The sequence below is a fragment of the Ursus americanus genome, chromosome 32 (genome assembly GCF_024610735.1).
Source record: "Ursus americanus isolate L20-20 chromosome 32, mUrsAme1.1.p, whole genome shotgun sequence".
Taxonomy (NCBI): domain Eukaryota; kingdom Metazoa; phylum Chordata; class Mammalia; order Carnivora; family Ursidae; genus Ursus; species Ursus americanus.
In genome coordinates this window covers 36,440,390-36,457,392 of record NC_142158.1, presented here as the reverse complement: position 1 = coordinate 36,457,392, position 17,003 = coordinate 36,440,390, and positions in this window count along the sequence as shown.

Below are 17,003 nucleotides of genomic sequence, written 5' to 3'. Positions count from 1 at the left end.
ACTGTCTCCGTGGGAAGCCGGCTTTTTGCAAAGGGGTCTCAGGGCCGTGGGGCTCGGCTGTCCCTCCGGCTCCCCAAAGCACAGGGACGAGGTGAGGGGCTTAGACCATGGCTGGACAATGTTCTTTCTTACACCTGGGTGTGTGGCATTTTGTTGAGCTGGCTACCCCCACTTGGGATAGGTTTTCCACCGCAAGCACCTATTGTTCGTCGGAAGCCGTTTTTGCCCCAGGGGTCTCCGGGCTGTGTTCGTTGGGCTTGAACTCCTGCAATCAAAACCGCCGGGTTTAGGGAAGGGTTCAGACTGTGCCTGGGCCCTGTGGTCTCTTCCAGGTCAGTGTATGGCATTTCCTTCCCCTTGCCACAGGCACCTGGGTGCATGTCTGCACGTGGAGAAAGACTTTCCCGTGGGAAGCCGGTTTTTGTCAAACGGGTCCCAGTGCTCTGCTCCTCTCTTTTCACTCCTGCTGCCAGAATCCCAGGGAGGATGGGAGGGCTTAGAACATGGCTGGGCACTGTGGTTTCTTCCAGAGAATTGGAGGGCATTGGCTTTACCTTGCCACAACCACTTGTGAGAGGGTCTGCACCTCAGGAAAACTGTTTCCGTGGGAAGCCTGCTTTTTGCAAAGGGGTCTCAGGGCCGTGGGCCTCGGGTGTCCCTCTGGCTCCCCAAAGCACAGGGATGAGGTGAGGGGCTTAGACCATGGCTGGGCAATGTTGTTTCTTACACCTGGGTGTGTGGCATTTTGTTGAACTGGCTACCCCCACTTGGGATAGGTGTTCCACAGCAAGCACCTATTGTTCTTCAGAAGCCGTTTTTGCCCCAGGGGTCTCCGGGCTGTGTTCTTTGGGCTTGAACTCCTGCTAGCAAAACCGCCGGGTTGAGGGAAGGGTTCAGACTGTGCCTGGGCCCTGTGGTCTCTTCCAGGTCAGTGTATGGCATTTCCTTCCCCTTGCCACAGGCACCTGGGAGCATGTCTGCACGTGGAGAAAGACTTTCCCGTGGGAAGCCGGTTTTTGTCAAACGGGTCCCAGTGCTCTGCTCCTCTCTTTTCACTCCTGCTGCCAGAAGCCCAGGGAGGATGGGAGGGCTTAGAACATGGCTGGGCACTGTGGTTTCTTCTAGAGAAGTGGAGGGCATTGGCTTTACCTTGCCACAACCACTTGTGAGAGGGTCTGCACCTCAGGAAAACTGTTTCCGTGGGAAGCCTGCTTTTTGCAAAGGGGTCTCAGGGCCGTGGGCCTCGGGTGTCCCTCTGGCTCCCCAAAGCACAGGGACGAGGTGAGGGGCTTAGACCATGGCTGGGCAATGTTGTTTCTTACACCTGGGTGTGTGGCATTTTGTTGAACTGGCTACCCCCACTTGGGATAGGTGTTCCACAGCAAGCACCTATTGTTCTTCGGAAGCCGTTTTTGCCCCAGGGGTCTCCGGGCTGTGTTCGTTGGGGTTGAACTCCTGCTAGCAAAACCGCCGGGTTGAGGGAAGGGTTCAGACTGTGCCTGGGCCCTGTGGTCTCTTCCAGGTCAGTGTATGGCATTTCCTTCCCCTTGCCACAGGCACCTGGGAGCATGTCTGCACGTGGAGAAAGACTTTCCCGTGGGAAGCCGGTTTTTGTCAAACGGGTCCCAGTGCTCTGCTCCTCTCTTTTCACTCCTGCTGCCAGAAGCCCAGGGAGGATGGGAGGGCTTAGAACATGCCTGGGCACTGTGGTTTCTTCCAGAGAAGTGGAGGGCATTGGCTTTACCTTGCCACAACCACTTGGGATAGGGTCTGCACCTCAGGAAAACTGTTTCCGTGGGAAGCCGGCTTTTTGCAAAGGGGTCTCAGGGCCGTGGGCCTCGGGTGTCCCTCCGGCTCCCCAAAGCACAGGGAGGAGGTGAGGGGCTTAGACCATGGCTGGGCAATGTTGTTTCTTACACCTGGGTGTGTGGCATTTTGTTGAGCTGGCTACCCCCACTTGGGATAGGTGTTCCACAGCAAGCACCTATTGTTCGTCGGAAGCCGTTTTTGTCCCAGGGGTCTCCGGGCTGTGTTCGTTGGGCTTGAACTCCTGCTAGCAAAACCGCCGGGTTGAGGGAAGGGTTCAGACTGTGCCTGGGCCCTGTGGTCTCTTCCAGGTCAGTGTATGGCATTTCCTTCCCCTTGTCACAGGCACCTGGGAGCATGTCTGCACGTGGAGAAAGACTTTCCCGTGGGAAGCCAGTTTTGTCAAACGGGTCCCAGTGCTCTGCTCCTCTCTTTTCATTCCTGCTGCCAGAAGCCCAGGGAGGATGGGAGGGCTTAGAACATGGCTGGGCACTGTGGTTTCTTCCAGAGAAGTGGAGGGCATTTCCTTTACCTTGCCACAACCACTTGTGAGAGGGTCTGCACCTCAGGAAAACTGTTTCCGTGCGAAGCCGGCTTTTTGCAAAGTTGTCTCAGGGCCGTGGGCCTCGGGTGTCCCTACGGCTCCCCAAAGCACAGGAACGAGGTGAGGGGCTTACACCATGGCTGGACAATGTTGTTTCTTACACCTGGGTGTGTGGCATTTTGTTGAGCTGGCTACCCCCACTTGGGATAGGTGTTCCACAGCAAGCACCTATTGTTCGTCGGAAGCCGTTTTTGCCCCAGGGGTCTCCGGGCTGTGTTCGTTGGGCTTCAACTCCTGCTAGCAAAACCGCCGGGTTGAGGGAAGGGTTCAGACTGTGCCTGGGCCCTGTGGTCTCTTCCAGGTCAGTGTATGGCATTTCCTTCCCCTTGCCACAGGCACCTGGGAGCATGTCTGCACGTGGAGAAAGACTTTCCCGTGGGAAGCCGGTTTTTGTCAAACGGGTCCCAGTGCTCTGCTCCTCTCTTTTCACTCCTGCTGCCAGAATCCCAGGGAGGATGGGAGGGCTTAGAACATGGCTGGGCACTGTGGTTTCTTCCAGAGAAGTGGAGGGCATTGGCTTTACCTTGCCACAACCACTTGTGAGAGGGTCTGCACCTCAGGAACACTGTTTCCGTGGTAAGCCGGCTTTTTGCAAAGGGGTCTCAGGGCCGTGGGCCTCGGGTGTCCCTCCGGCTCCCCAAAGCACAGGGACGAGGTGAGGGGCTTAGACCATGCCTGGGCAATGTTGTTTCTTACACCTGGGTGTGTGGCATTTTGTTGAGCTGGCTACCCCCACTTGGGATAGGTGTTCCACAGCAAGCACCTATTGTTCTTCGGAAGCCGTTTTTGCCCCAGGGGTCTCCGGGCTGTGTTCCTTGGGCTTGAACTCCTGCTAGCAAAACCGCCGGGTTGAGGGAAGGGTTCAGACTGTGCCTGGGCCCTGTGGTCTCTTCCAGGTCAGTGTATGGCATTTCCTTCCCCTTGCCACAGGCACCTGGGAGCATGTCTGCACGTGGAGAAAGACTTTCCCGTGGGAAGCCAGTTTTGTCAAACGGGTCCCAGTGCTCTGCTCCTCTCTTTTCACTCCTGCTGCCAGAAGCCCAGGGAGGATGGGAGGGCTTAGAACATCGCTGGGCACTGTGGTTTCTTCCAGAGAAGTGGAGGGCATTTGCTTTACCTTGCCACAACCACTTGTGAGAGGGTCTGCACCTCAGGAAAACTGTTTCCGTGGGAAGCCGGCTTTTTGCAAAGGGGTCTCAGGGCCGTGGGCCTCGGGTGTCCCTCCGGCTCCCCAAAGCACATGGATGAGGTGAGGGGCTTAGACCATGCCTGGGCAATGTTGTTTCTTACACCTGGGTGTGTGGCATTTTGTTGAGCTGGCTACCCCCACTTGGGATAGGTGTTCCACAGCAAGCACCTATTGTTCCTCGGAAGCCGTTTTTGCCCCAGGGGTCTCCGGGCTGTGTTCGTTGATCTTGAACTCCTGCTAGCAAAACCGCCGGGTTGAGGGAAGGGTTCAGACTGTGCCTGGGCCCTGTGGTCTCTTCCAGGTCAGTGTATGGCATTTCCTTCCCCTTGCCACAGGCACCTGGGAGCATGTCTGCACGTGGAGAAAGACTTTCCCGTGGGAAGCCGGTTTTTGTCAAACGGGTCCCAGTGCTCTGCTCCTCTCTTTTCACTCCTGCTGCCAGAAGCCCAGGGAGGATGGGAGGGCTTAGAACATGGCTGGGCACTGTGGTTTCTTCCAGAGAAGTGGAGGGCATTTGCTTTACCTTGCCACAACCACTTGTGAGAGGGTCTGCACCTCAGGAAAACTGTTTCCGTGGGAAGCCGGCTTTTTGCAAAGGGGTCTCAGGGCCGTGGGCCTCGGGTGTCCCTCCGGCTCCCCAAAGCACAGGGACGAGGTGAGGGGCTTAGACCATGGCTGGGCAATGTTGTTTCTTACACCTGGGTGTGTGGCATTTTGTTGAGCTGGCTACCCCCACTTGGGATAGGTGTTCTACAGCAAGCACCTATTGTTCGTCGGAAGCCGTTTTTGCACCAGGGGTCTCCGGGCTGTGTTCGTTGGGCTTGAACTCCTGCTAGCAAAACCGCCGGGTTGAGGGAAGGGTTCAGACTGTGCCTGGGCCCTGTGGTCTCTTCCAGGTCAGTGTATGGCATTTCCTTCCCCTTGCCACAGGCACCTGGGAGCATGTCTGCACGTGGAGAAAGACTTTCCCGTGGGAAGCCGGTTTTTGTCAAACGGGTCCCAGTGCTCTGCTCCTCTCTTTTCACTCCTGCTGCCAGAAGCCCAGGGAGGATGGGAGGGCTTAGAACATGCCTGGGCACTGTGGTTTCTTCCAGAGAAGTGGAGGGCATTGGCTTTACCTTGCCACAACCACTTGGGAGAGGGTCTACACCTCAGGAAAACTGTCTCCGTGGGAAGCCGGCTTTTTGCAAAGGGGTCTCAGGGCCGTGGGGCTCGGCTGTCCCTCCGGCTCCCCAAAGCACAGGGACGAGGTGAGGGGCTTAGACCATGGCTGGACAATGTTCTTTCTTACACCTGGGTGTGTGGCATTTTGTTGAGCTGGCTACCCCCACTTGGGATAGGTTTTCCACCGCAAGCACCTATTGTTCGTCGGAAGCCGTTTTTGCCCCAGGGGTCTCCGGGCTGTGTTCGTTGGGCTTGAACTCCTGCAATCAAAACCGCCGGGTTTAGGGAAGGGTTCAGACTGTGCCTGGGCCCTGTGGTCTCTTCCAGGTCAGTGTATGGCATTTCCTTCCCCTTGCCACAGGCACCTGGGTGCATGTCTGCACGTGGAGAAAGACTTTCCCGTGGGAAGCCGGTTTTTGTCAAACGGGTCCCAGTGCTCTGCTCCTCTCTTTTCACTCCTGCTGCCAGAATCCCAGGGAGGATGGGAGGGCTTAGAACATGGCTGGGCACTGTGGTTTCTTCCAGAGAATTGGAGGGCATTGGCTTTACCTTGCCACAACCACTTGTGAGAGGGTCTGCACCTCAGGAAAACTGTTTCCGTGGGAAGCCTGCTTTTTGCAAAGGGGTCTCAGGGCCGTGGGCCTCGGGTGTCCCTCTGGCTCCCCAAAGCACAGGGATGAGGTGAGGGGCTTAGACCATGGCTGGGCAATGTTGTTTCTTACACCTGGGTGTGTGGCATTTTGTTGAACTGGCTACCCCCACTTGGGATAGGTGTTCCACAGCAAGCACCTATTGTTCTTCAGAAGCCGTTTTTGCCCCAGGGGTCTCCGGGCTGTGTTCTTTGGGCTTGAACTCCTGCTAGCAAAACCGCCGGGTTGAGGGAAGGGTTCAGACTGTGCCTGGGCCCTGTGGTCTCTTCCAGGTCAGTGTATGGCATTTCCTTCCCCTTGCCACAGGCACCTGGGAGCATGTCTGCACGTGGAGAAAGACTTTCCCGTGGGAAGCCGGTTTTTGTCAAACGGGTCCCAGTGCTCTGCTCCTCTCTTTTCACTCCTGCTGCCAGAAGCCCAGGGAGGATGGGAGGGCTTAGAACATGGCTGGGCACTGTGGTTTCTTCTAGAGAAGTGGAGGGCATTGGCTTTACCTTGCCACAACCACTTGTGAGAGGGTCTGCACCTCAGGAAAACTGTTTCCGTGGGAAGCCTGCTTTTTGCAAAGGGGTCTCAGGGCCGTGGGCCTCGGGTGTCCCTCTGGCTCCCCAAAGCACAGGGACGAGGTGAGGGGCTTAGACCATGGCTGGGCAATGTTGTTTCTTACACCTGGGTGTGTGGCATTTTGTTGAACTGGCTACCCCCACTTGGGATAGGTGTTCCACAGCAAGCACCTATTGTTCTTCGGAAGCCGTTTTTGCCCCAGGGGTCTCCGGGCTGTGTTCGTTGGGGTTGAACTCCTGCTAGCAAAACCGCCGGGTTGAGGGAAGGGTTCAGACTGTGCCTGGGCCCTGTGGTCTCTTCCAGGTCAGTGTATGGCATTTCCTTCCCCTTGCCACAGGCACCTGGGAGCATGTCTGCACGTGGAGAAAGACTTTCCCGTGGGAAGCCGGTTTTTGTCAAACGGGTCCCAGTGCTCTGCTCCTCTCTTTTCACTCCTGCTGCCAGAAGCCCAGGGAGGATGGGAGGGCTTAGAACATGCCTGGGCACTGTGGTTTCTTCCAGAGAAGTGGAGGGCATTGGCTTTACCTTGCCACAACCACTTGGGATAGGGTCTGCACCTCAGGAAAACTGTTTCCGTGGGAAGCCGGCTTTTTGCAAAGGGGTCTCAGGGCCGTGGGCCTCGGGTGTCCCTCCGGCTCCCCAAAGCACAGGGACGAGGTGAGGGGCTTAGACCATGGCTGGGCAATGTTGTTTCTTACACCTGGGTGTGTGGCATTTTGTTGAGCTGGCTACCCCCACTTGGGATAGGTGTTCCACAGCAAGCACCTATTGTTCGTCGGAAGCCGTTTTTGTCCCAGGGGTCTCCGGGCTGTGTTCGTTGGGCTTGAACTCCTGCTAGCAAAACCGCCGGGTTGAGGGAAGGGTTCAGACTGTGCCTGGGCCCTGTGGTCTCTTCCAGGTCAGTGTATGGCATTTCCTTCCCCTTGTCACAGGCACCTGGGAGCATGTCTGCACGTGGAGAAAGACTTTCCCGTGGGAAGCCAGTTTTGTCAAACGGGTCCCAGTGCTCTGCTCCTCTCTTTTCATTCCTGCTGCCAGAAGCCCAGGGAGGATGGGAGGGCTTAGAACATGGCTGGGCACTGTGGTTTCTTCCAGAGAAGTGGAGGGCATTTCCTTTACCTTGCCACAACCACTTGTGAGAGGGTCTGCACCTCAGGAAAACTGTTTCCGTGCGAAGCCGGCTTTTTGCAAAGTTGTCTCAGGGCCGTGGGCCTCGGGTGTCCCTACGGCTCCCCAAAGCACAGGAACGAGGTGAGGGGCTTACACCATGGCTGGACAATGTTGTTTCTTACACCTGGGTGTGTGGCATTTTGTTGAGCTGGCTACCCCCACTTGGGATAGGTGTTCCACAGCAAGCACCTATTGTTCGTCGGAAGCCGTTTTTGCCCCAGGGGTCTCCGGGCTGTGTTCGTTGGGCTTGAACTCCTGCTAGCAAAACCGCCGGGTTGAGGGAAGGGTTCAGACTGTGCCTGGGCCCTGTGGTCTCTTCCAGGTCAGTGTATGGCATTTCCTTCCCCTTGCCACAGGCACCTGGGAGCATGTCTGCACGTGGAGAAAGACTTTCCCGTGGGAAGCCGGTTTTTGTCAAACGGGTCCCAGTGCTCTGCTCCTCTCTTTTCACTCCTGCTGCCAGAAGTCCAGGGAGGATGGGAGGGCTTAGAACATGGCTGGGCACTGGGGTTTCTTCCAGAGAAGTGGATGGCATTGGCTTTACCTTTCCACAACCACTTGTGAGAGGGTCTGTATCTCAGGAAAACTGTTTCCGTGGGAAGCCGGCTTTTTGCAAAGGGGTCTCAGGGCCGTGAGCCTCGGGTGTCCCTCCGGCTCCCCAAAGCACAGGGACGAGGTGAGGGGCTTAGACCATGCCTGGGCAATGTTGTTTCTTACACCTGGGTGTGTGGCATTTTGTTGAGCTGGCTACCCCCACTTGGGATAGGTGTTCCACAGCAAGCACCTATTGTTCTTCGGAAGCCGTTTTTGCCCCAGGGGTCTCCGGGCTGTGTTCGTTGGGGTTGAACTCCTGCTAGCAAAACCGCCGGGTTGAGGGAAGGGTTCAGACTGTGCCTGGGCCCTGTGGTCTCTTCCAGGTCAGTGTATGGCATTTCCTTCCCCTTGCCACAGGCACCTGGGAGCATGTCTGCACGTGGAGAAAGACTTTCCCGTGGGAAGCTGGTTTTTGTCAAACGGGTCCCAGTGCTCTGCTCCTCTCTTTTCACTCCTGCTGCCAGAAGCCCAGGGAGGATGGGAGGGCTTAGAACATCGCTGGGCACTGTGGTTTCTTCCAGAGAAGTGGAGGGCATTTGCTTTACCTTGCCACAACCACTTGTGAGAGGGTCTGCACCTCAGGAAAACTGTTTCCGTGGGAAGCCGGCTTTTTGCAAAGGGGTCTCAGGGCCGTGGGCCTCGGGTGTCCCTCCGGCTCCCCAAAGCACATGGATGAGGTGAGGGGCTTAGACCATGCCTGGGCAATGTTGTTTCTTACACCTGGGTGTGTGGCATTTTGTTGAGCTGGCTACCCCCACTTGGGATAGGTGTTCCACAGCAAGCACCTATTGTTCCTCGGAAGCCGTTTTTGCCCCAGGGGTCTCCGGGCTGTGTTCGTTGGGCTTGAACTCCTGCTAGCAAAACCGCCGGGTTGAGGGAAGGGTTCAGACTGTGCCTGGGCCCTGTGGTCTCTTCCAGGTCAGTGTATGGCATTTCCTTCCCCTTGCCACAGGCACCTGGGAGCATGTCTGCACGTGGAGAAAGACTTTCCCGTGGGAAGCCGGTTTTTGTCAAACGGGTCCCAGTGCTCTGCTCCTCTCTTTTCACTCCTGCTGCCAGAAGCCCAGGGAGGATGGGAGGGCTTAGAACATGGCTGGGCACTGTGGTTTCTTCTAGAGAAGTGGAGGGCATTGGCTTTACCTTGCCACAACCACTTGTGAGAGGGTCTGCACCTCAGGGAAACTGTTTCCGTGGGAAGCCTGCTTTTTGCAAAGGGGTCTCAGGGCCGTGGGCCTCGGGTGTCCCTCTGGCTCCCCAAAGCACAGGGACGAGGTGAGGGGCTTAGACCATGGCTGGGCAATGTTGTTTCTTACACCTGGGTGTGTGGCATTTTGTTGAACTGGCTACCCCCACTTGGGATAGGTGTTCCACAGCAAGCACCTATTGTTCTTCGGAAGCCGTTTTTGCCCCAGGGGTCTCCGGGCTGTGTTCGTTGGGGTTGAACTCCTGCTAGCAAAACCGCCGGGTTGAGGGAAGGGTTCAGACTGTGCCTGGGCCCTGTGGTCTCTTCCAGGTCAGTGTATGGCATTTCCTTCCCCTTGCCACAGGCACCTGGGAGCATGTCTGCACGTGGAGAAAGACTTTCCCGTGGGAAGCCGGTTTTTGTCAAACGGGTCCCAGTGCTCTGCTCCTCTCTTTTCACTCCTGCTGCCAGAAGCCCAGGGAGGATGGGAGGGCTTAGAACATGCCTGGGCACTGTGGTTTCTTCCAGAGAAGTGGAGGGCATTGGCTTTACCTTGCCACAACCACTTGGGATAGGGTCTGCACCTCAGGAAAACTGTTTCCGTGGGAAGCCGGCTTTTTGCAAAGGGGTCTCAGGGCCGTGGGCCTCGGGTGTCCCTCCGGCTCCCCAAAGCACAGGGAGGAGGTGAGGGGCTTAGACCATGGCTGGGCAATGTTGTTTCTTACACCTGGGTGTGTGGCATTTTGTTGAGCTGGCTACCCCCACTTGGGATAGGTGTTCCACAGCAAGCACCTATTGTTCGTCGGAAGCCGTTTTTGTCCCAGGGGTCTCCGGGCTGTGTTCGTTGGGCTTGAACTCCTGCTAGCAAAACCGCCGGGTTGAGGGAAGGGTTCAGACTGTGCCTGGGCCCTGTGGTCTCTTCCAGGTCAGTGTATGGCATTTCCTTCCCCTTGTCACAGGCACCTGGGAGCATGTCTGCACGTGGAGAAAGACTTTCCCGTGGGAAGCCAGTTTTGTCAAACGGGTCCCAGTGCTCTGCTCCTCTCTTTTCATTCCTGCTGCCAGAAGCCCAGGGAGGATGGGAGGGCTTAGAACATGGCTGGGCACTGTGGTTTCTTCCAGAGAAGTGGAGGGCATTTCCTTTACCTTGCCACAACCACTTGTGAGAGGGTCTGCACCTCAGGAAAACTGTTTCCGTGCGAAGCCGGCTTTTTGCAAAGTTGTCTCAGGGCCGTGGGCCTCGGGTGTCCCTACGGCTCCCCAAAGCACAGGAACGAGGTGAGGGGCTTACACCATGGCTGGACAATGTTGTTTCTTACACCTGGGTGTGTGGCATTTTGTTGAGCTGGCTACCCCCACTTGGGATAGGTGTTCCACAGCAAGCACCTATTGTTCGTCGGAAGCCGTTTTTGCCCCAGGGGTCTCCGGGCTGTGTTCGTTGGGCTTCAACTCCTGCTAGCAAAACCGCCGGGTTGAGGGAAGGGTTCAGACTGTGCCTGGGCCCTGTGGTCTCTTCCAGGTCAGTGTATGGCATTTCCTTCCCCTTGCCACAGGCACCTGGGAGCATGTCTGCACGTGGAGAAAGACTTTCCCGTGGGAAGCCGGTTTTTGTCAAACGGGTCCCAGTGCTCTGCTCCTCTCTTTTCACTCCTGCTGCCAGAAGTCCAGGGAGGATGGGAGGGCTTAGAACATGGCTGGGCACTGGGGTTTCTTCCAGAGAAGTGGATGGCATTGGCTTTACCTTTCCACAACCACTTGTGAGAGGGTCTGTATCTCAGGAAAACTGTTTCCGTGGGAAGCCGGCTTTTTGCAAAGGGGTCTCAGGGCCGTGAGCCTCGGGTGTCCCTCCGGCTCCCCAAAGCACAGGGACGAGGTGAGGGGCTTAGACCATGCCTGGGCAATGTTGTTTCTTACACCTGGGTGTGTGGCATTTTGTTGAGCTGGCTACCCCCACTTGGGATAGGTGTTCCACAGCAAGCACCTATTGTTCTTCGGAAGCCGTTTTTGCCCCAGGGGTCTCCGGGCTGTGTTCGTTGGGGTTGAACTCCTGCTAGCAAAACCGCCGGGTTGAGGGAAGGGTTCAGACTGTGCCTGGGCCCTGTGGTCTCTTCCAGGTCAGTGTATGGCATTTCCTTCCCCTTGCCACAGGCACCTGGGAGCATGTCTGCACGTGGAGAAAGACTTTCCCGTGGGAAGCTGGTTTTTGTCAAACGGGTCCCAGTGCTCTGCTCCTCTCTTTTCACTCCTGCTGCCAGAAGCCCAGGGAGGATGGGAGGGCTTAGAAAATGCCTGGGCACTGTGGTTTCTTCCAGAGAAGTGGAGGGCATTTGCTTTACCTTGCCACAACCACTTGTGAGAGGGTCTGCACCTCAGGAAAACTGTTTCCGTGGGAAGCCGGCTTCTTGCAAAGTGGTCTCAGGGCCGTGGGCCTCGGGTGTCCCTCCGGCTCCCCAAAGCACAGGGACGAGGTGAGGGGCTTAGACCATGCCTGGGCAATGTTGTTTCTTACACCTGGGTGTGTGGCATTTTGTTGAGCTGGCTACCCCCACTTGGGATAGGTGTTCCACAGCAAGCACCTATTGCTCGTCGGAAGCCGTTATTGCCCCAGGCGTCTCCGGGCTGTGTTCGTTGGGCTTGAACTCCTGCTAGCAAAACCGCCGGGTTGAGGGAAGGGTTCAGACAGTGCCTGGGCCCTGTGGTCTCTTCCAGGTCAGTGTATGGCATTTCCTTCCCCTTGCCACAGGCACCTGGGAGCATCTCTGCACGTGGAGAAAGACTTTCCCGTGGGAAACCGGTTTTTGTCAAACGGGTCCCAGTGCTCTGCTCCTCTCTTTTCACTCCTGCTGCCAGAAGCCCAGGGAGGATGGAAGGGCTTAGAACATGGCTGGGCCCTGGGGTTTCTTCCAGAGAAATGGAGGGCATTGGCTTTACCTTGCCACAACCACTTGTGAGAGGGTCTGCACCTCAGGAAAACTGTTTCCGTGGGAAGCCGGCTTTTTGCAAAGGAGTCTCAGGGCAGTGGGCCTCGGGTGTCCCTCCGGCTCCCCAAAGCACAGGGACGAGGTGAGGGGCTTAGACCATGGCTGGACAATGTTCTTTCTTACACCTGGGTGTGTGGCATTTTGTTGAGCTGGCTACCCCCACTTGGGATAGGTGTTCCACCGCAAGCACCTATTGTTCGTCGGAAGCCGTTTTTGCCCCAGGGGTCTCCGGGCTGTGTTCGTTGGGCTTGAACTCCTGCTAGCAAAACCGCCGGGTTGAGGGAAGGGTTCAGACTGTGCCTGGGCCCTGTGGTCTCTTCCAGGTCAGTGTATGGCATTTCCTTCCCCTTGCCACAGGCACCTGGGTGCATGTCTGCACGTGGAGAAAGACTTTCCCGTGGGAAGCCGGTTTTTGTCAAACGGGTCCCAGTGCTCTGCTCCTCTCTTTTCACTCCTGCTGCCAGAAGCCCAGGGAGGATGGGAGGGCTTAGAACATGGCTGGGCACTGTGGTTTCTTCTAGAGAAGTGGAGGGCATTGGCTTTACCTTGCCACAACCACTTGTGAGAGGGTCTGCACCTCAGGAAAACTGTTTCCGTGGGAAGCCTGCTTTTTGCAAAGGGGTCTCAGGGCCGTGGGCCTCGGGTGTCCCTCTGCCTCCCCAAAGCACAGGGACGAGGTGAGGGGCTTAGACCATGGCTGGGCAATGTTGTTTCTTACACCTGGGTGTGTGGCATTTTGTTGAACTGGCTACCCCCACTTGGGATAGGTGTTCCACAGCAAGCACCTATTGTTCTTCGGAAGCCGTTTTTGCCCCAGGGGTCTCCGGGCTGTGTTCGTTGGGCTTGAACTCCTGCTAGCAAAACCGCCGGGTTGAGGGAAGGGTTCAGACAGTGCCTGGGCCCTGTGGTCTCTTCCAGGTCAGTGTATGGCATTTCCTTCCCCTTGCCACAGGCACCTGGGAGCATGTCTGCACGTGGAGAAAGACTTTCCCGTGGGAAGCCGGTTTTTGTCAAACGGGTCCCCGTGCTCTGCTCCTCTCTTTTCACTCCTGCTGCCAGAAGCCCAGGGAGGATGGAAGGGCTTAGAACATGGCTGGGCCCTGGGGTTTCTTCCAGAGAAATGGAGGGCATTGGCTTTACTTTGCCACAACCACTTGTGAGAGGGTCTGTACCTCAGGAAAACTGTTTCCGTGGGAAGCCGGCTTTTTGCAAAGGGGTCTCAGGGCAGTGGGCCTCGGGTGTCCCTCCGGCTCCCCAAAGCACAGGGACGAGGTGAGGGGCTTAGACCATGGCTGGACAATGTTCTTTCTTACACCTGGGTGTGTGGCATTTTGTTGAGCTGGCTACCCCCAGTTAGGATAGGTTTTCCACCGCAAGCACCTATTGTTCGTTCGAAGCCGTTTTTGCCCCAGGGGTCTCCGGGCTGTGTTCGTTGGGCTTGAACTCCTGCTAGCAAAACCGCCGGGTTGAGGGAAGGGTTCAGACGGTGCCTGGGCCCTGTGGTCTCTTCCAGGTCAGTGTATGGCATTTCCTTCCCCTTGCCACAGGCACCTGGGTGCATGTCTGCACGTGGAGAAAGACTTTCCCGTGGGAAGCCGGTTTTTGTCAAACGGGTCCCAGTGCTCTGCTCCTCTCTTTTCACTCCTGCTGCCAGAAGCCCAGGGAGGATGGGAGGGCTTAGAACATGGCTGGGCACTGTGGTTTCTTCTAGAGAAGTGGAGGGCATTGTCTTTACCTTGCCACAACCACTTGTGAGAGGGTCTGCACCTCAGGAAAACTGTTTCCGTGGGAAGCCGGCTTTTTGCAAAGGGGTCTCAGGGCCGTGGGCCTCGGGTGTCCCTCCGGCTCCCCAAAGCACAGGGACGAGGTGAGGGGCTTACACCATGGCTGGGCAATGTTGTTTCTTACACCTGGGTGTGTGGTATTTTGTTGAGCTGGCTACCCCCACTTGGGATAGGTGTTCCACAGCAAGCACCTATTGTTCTTCGGAAGCCGTTTTTGCCCCAGGGGTCTCCGGGCTGTGTTCGTTGGGGTTGAACTCCTGCTAGCAAAACCGCCGGGTTGAGGGAAGGGTTCAGACTGTGCCTGGGCCCTGTGGTCTCTTCCAGGTCAGTGTATGGCATTTCCTTCCCCTTGCCACAGGCACCTGGGAGCATGTCTGCACGTGGAGAAAGACTTTCCCGTGGGAAGCCGGTTTTTGTCAAACGGGTCCCCGTGCTCTGCTCCTCTCTTTTCACTCCTGCTGCCAGAAGCCCAGGGAGGATGGGAGGGCTTAGAACATGCCTGGGCACTGTGGTTTCTTCCAGAGAAGTGGAGGGCATTGGCTTTACCTTGCCACAACCACTTGGGATAGGGTCTGCACCTCAGGAAAACTGTTTCCGTGGGAAGCCAGCTTTTTGCAAAGGGGTCTCAGGGCCGTGGGCCTCGGGTGTCCCTCCGGCTCCCCAAAGCACAGGGACGAGGTGAGGGGCTTAGACCATGGCTGGGCAATGTTGTTTCTTACACCTGAGTGTGTGGCATTTTGTTGAACTGGCTACCCCCACTTGGGATAGGTGTTCCACAGCAAGCACCTATTGTTCGTCGGAAGCCGTTTTTGCCCCAGGGGTCTCCAGGCTGTGTTCGTTGGGCTTGAACTCCTGCTAGCAAAACCGCCGGGTTGAGGGAAGGGTTCAGACTGTGCCTGGGCCCTGTGGTCTCTTCCAGGTCAGTGTATGGCATTTCCTTCCCCTTGCCACAGGCACCTGGGAGCATGTCTTCACGTGGAGAAAGACTTTCCCATGGGAAGCCGGTTTTTGTCAAACGGGTCCCAGTGCTCTGCTCCTCTCTTTTCACTCCTGCTGCCAGAAGCCCAGGGAGGATGGGAGGGCTTAGAACATGGCTGGGCACTGTGGTTTCTTCCAGAGAAGTGGAGGGCATTTCCTTTACCTTGCCACAACCACTTGTGAGCGGGTCTGCACCTCAGGAAAACTGTTTCCGTGCGAAGCTGGCTTTTTGCAATGTTGTCTCAGGGCCGTGGGCCTCGGGTGTCCCTCCGGCTCCCCAAAGCACAGGAACGAGGTGAGGGGCTTAGAAAATGCCTGGGCAATGTTGTTTCTTACACCTGGGTGTGTGGCATTTTGTTGAGCTGGCTACCCCCACTTGGGATAGGTGTTCCACAGCAAGCACCTATTGTTCGTCGGAAGCCGTTTTTGCCCCAGGGGTCTCCGGGCTGTGTTCGTTGGGCTTGAACTCCTGCTAGCAAAACCGCCGGGTTGAGGGAAGGGTTCAGACTGTGCCTGGGCCCTGTGGTCTCTTCCAGGTCAGTGTATGGCATTTCCTTCCCCTTGCCACAGGCACCTGGGAGCATGTCTGCACGTGGAGAAAGACTTTCCCGTGGGAAGCCGGTTTTTGTCAAACGGGTCCCAGTGCTCTGCTCCTCTCTTTTCACTCCTGCTGCCAGAAGCCCAGGGAGGATGGGAGGGCTTAGAACATGGCTGGGCACTGGGGTTTCGTCCAGAGAAGTGGAGGGCATTGGCTTTACCTTGCCACAACCACTTGTGAGAGGGTCTGCACCTCAGGAAAACTGTTTCCGTGGGAAGCCTGCTTTTTGCAAAGGGGTCTCAGGGCCGTGGGCCTCGGGTGTCCCTCCGGCTCCCCAAAGCACAGGGACGAGGTGAGGGGCTTAGACCATGCCTGGGCAATGTTGTTTCTTACACCTGGGTGTGTGGCATTTTGTTGAGCTGGCTACCCCCACTTGGGATAGGTGTTCCACAGCAAGCACCTATTGTTCCTCGGAAGCCGTTTTTGCCCCAGGGGTCTCCGGGCTGTGTTCGTTGGGTTTGAACTCCTGCTAGCAAAACCGCCGGGTTGAGGGAAGGGTTCAGACTGTGCCTGGGCCCTGTGGTCTCTTCCAGGTCAGTGTATGGCATTTCCTTCCCCTTGCCACAGGCACCTGGGAGCATGTCTGCACGTGGAGAAAGACTTTCCCGTGGGAAGCCGGTTTTTGTCAAACGGGTCCCAGTGCTCTGCTCCTCTCTTTTCACTCCTGCTGCCAGAAGCCCAGGGAGGATGGGAGGGCTTAGAACATGGCTGGGCACTGTGGTTTCTTCCAGAGAAGTGGAGGGCATTGGCTTTACCTTGCCACAACCACTTGTGAGAGGGTCTGCATCTCAGGAAAACTGTTTCCGTGGGAAGCCGGCTTTTTGCAAAGGGGTCTCAGGGCCGTGAGCGTCGGGTGTCCCTCCGGCTCCCCAAAGCACAGGGACGAGGTGAGGGGCTTAGACCATGGCTGGACAATGTTCTTTCTTACACCTGGGTGTGTGGCATTTTGTTGAGCTGGCTACCCCCAGTTGGGATAGGTTTTCCACCGCAAGCACCTATTGTTCGTTCGAAGCCGTTTTTGCCCCAGGGGTCTCCGGGCTGTGTTCGTTGGGCTTGAACTCCTGCTAGCAAAACCGCCGGGTTGAGGGAAGGGTTCAGACGGTGCCTGGGCCCTGTGGTCTCTTCCAGGTCAGTGTATGGCATTTCCTTCCCCTTGCCGCAGGCACCTGGGTGCATGTCTGCACGTGGAGAAAGACTTTCCCGTGGGAAGCCGGTTTTTGTCAAACGGGTCCCAGTGCTCTGCTCCTCTCTTTTCACTCCTGCTGCCAGAAGCCCAGGGAGGATGGGAGGGCTTAGAACATGGCTGGGCACTGTGGTTTCTTCTAGAGAAGTGGAGGGCATTGTCTTTACCTTGCCACAACCACTTGTGAGAGGGTCTGCACCTCAGGAAAACTGTTTCCGTGGGAAGCCGGCTTTTTGCAAAGGGGTCTCAGGGCCGTGGGCCTCGGGTGTCCCTCCGGCTCCCCAAAGCACAGGGACGAGGTGAGGGGCTTACACCATGGCTGGGCAATGTTGTTTCTTACACCTGGGTGTGTGGTATTTTGTTGAGCTGGCTACCCCCACTTGGGATAGGTGTTCCACAGCAAGCACCTATTGTTCTTCGGAAGCCGTTTTTGCCCCAGGGGTCTCCGGGCTGTGTTCGTTGGGGTTGAACTCCTGCTAGCAAAACCGCCGGGTTGAGGGAAGGGTTCAGACTGTGCCTGGGCCCTGTGGTCTCTTCCAGGTCAGTGTATGGCAT